Below are 2,541 nucleotides of genomic sequence, written 5' to 3' on the forward strand. Positions count from 1 at the left end.
CCAACAGGCTTGCTGTGGTACTGCAACCCCATTGAACCTGATGGTAACCAATTTGTTTGAAGGTTGTGGTCTCCTGGTCTCACTGCTCCTGTGTATTTAGATCACCTCCCTTATAAACTATTCACCCTGAGATCTTGTGTGAGGATCTGCTTCTGCAACACTCAAACTGAGACACTTGTTTGTACTGTTGAAATGGTCGGCCTCACCCCAAAAGGCTGAGTCACATCTCTACCGTGTCACTCAAAACAAACCCTCATATTGGGCAGGAGAGATTGCTCAGTGGGTAAAGGAGCTAGCCACCAACATGATGACCGAGTCGGCTTCTCCAGACCCACATGGTGGAAGAAGAGAACGGAATCCACAAGCTGACCTTTGAATCCCACAAGTTCACACACACACACACACACACACACACACACACACACACACACACACACGAGAGAGAGAGAGAGAGAGAGAGAGAGAGAGAGAGAGAGAGGTGGCTAAACCAGCAGCCTGGATCATAATTCTGTTCCATGAATGACTCTGAGTCTCATGTCCAAGATGTCTTTCCTCAAGTGGGGATAAAGGGGACCACACTCTTTTTGAGCTATAAATGTCATCTGCTAACTGGCCCTGCCTCCTGCGTGCACAGACTGGACAGTCATACCAGACCTCCCCTCAGGGGACAGGAACTCCAAATGATCCTCTCCCTTAGCCAGAACTTCCCAAATGTCCCTGGGGCAGAGACACAGGAAGGCAGCAGGTTCATCCCTAAAGCTACAGAGCAGAGGACAAGAGGACATGTCTGGGGACAGGGAACAGCCCCCTAGTCCTCTCCAGGCATCAGACTTCACCCCAGAGCTCCCTGAGCAAGGGACAGGTCCAGACACCAGAGCCTGCCCTGTGAGAGGCCAGGCTGTACCCAGGAAAACGGGTTCTGCGGGATGAAGCCTCTTCCTGGGCCGCTGCTGTCAGACCTGGAATTAGCCACAGCACCTGCGGTGGGCAGGCGCCAGGGGCAGTAGGGACGGAGCCAGGTGACCTCAGATGACTCAGCTTTAGGTGGTTGATTCAGCGACATGGGGCGGGGGCTAAAGATCTCATACTGGCTCAGCACCAGAGTCCGCTGAGTCATTGACAAGGTGGGAGGCCAGGAGTGAGCTCCCCTGGGCCTCAGTTTCCTATCTGTGAATTGGGGAGGGGGTAGGCTGCTATGTTGCCCACAGGTAGAACCCCTGCCTAGAATCCCCCAGTGAGGTTATGAGTGGGCAGAGAAACACTGAGCTTGGGGTGAGACTCTGAGTTTCACACACAGTACTGCAAAAACTATGATGGGGTGTAGCCCAGTGCTGTGGTAAAGGCCTGTGACCCCAGTACTCTCCTAGACTGAGATGAGAGATTCGTAAGTTCCAAGCTAGCCTGGGCTACATTGGAAGATCCTGTCTCAAACAAAGTGAAAGTGTCTACCTGTTAGGCTCCTTGATTCAGGAGCCTTTGTGATCTGTCCCCGAGTTTTTTTTTTTTTTTCATTGACACTCTGAAGATACATTTAATCCGGTCTGCTTCTGTCACAAATGGAAACTGAGTCTGCATGGTGAGAACACAGATCAAATTAGAGAAGGGGTAGAGAAAGGACCTAGGGGGAGGTCTAGGCTAGGCCTAGATCCCAGACCAAGAAGGTCTTGCTGCTGGACTGGAAGTCCAGGGTCTGGCTGGCTTTCCAGGGGCACTGGCAAGGGTGGGGGGGGGTGCGGGAGTCTAAGGCCATTTGCTGTTTCTGTGGGTACTAGGGAGCTACAGCAGGTTCTGAACGAGGAAGACAGAGCATGGGGTCTAAGAATCCCGGGCCTGCGTACAGCTGCAAGCTTGCAGGAGATAACCGCAGGCAGCAGATGGGCCAGGCTTCTCAGTTTGGTGAGCTGCATGTGAGAGAAACCACAGTGACAGAAGAGACAGGGATGTAAGAGAGACAGAAAGAAAGATGGGAAAGAGACAGAGAGTTATAGAATAAGAGACAGGGGGAGAGATGACAGGAGCAGAAGAGAGGAGAGACCATGCCAGGTGTGAGCAGGGGACACCTAATGAAGACACCTGGCCCTGAGACCCACAGGCAGCACTCGACGGGACAGGGATGCAGACAAGCATCTCTCCACATCTGAGGCGAAGACTCTGGGCCCACTCACAAACCTTCATTCCTCCCTGGAGCCAGGGAAACTGAGGTGTAACCCTGCCCCAGGCCTGCCCACAGGAATCTCAGGAGACCCGCCTGTTGCCCGCAGTCTCACGTGGGTCCCATACCTGTGTCGCCAGGTTATAGATGGAACCGGATCTGGCTTTTTTTTTTTTTTCTTTAAGAAAAGCCTAGACCCAAATAAGGCAAGGTCTTCGGGCAGGTGAGCTGGCCAAGTCCTCCCGAGCGCGAGCCTGCGAGCGAGTGGCGGCTGGCCCGGCAGGCAGCAGACTTGGGCCTCCTCCAAGACTCGCCCGCAGGGGGGCGGGCACGCACGGTCTATAAGGCCTGGTCCTCCACCCTGGGCTGCTCACACAGTCCCGTGCCCA

Source organism: Peromyscus californicus, unplaced genomic scaffold, assembly GCF_007827085.1.
Source record: "Peromyscus californicus insignis strain IS unplaced genomic scaffold, ASM782708v3 Scaffold_23__1_contigs__length_62951481, whole genome shotgun sequence".
Lineage (NCBI taxonomy): Eukaryota > Metazoa > Chordata > Mammalia > Rodentia > Cricetidae > Peromyscus > Peromyscus californicus.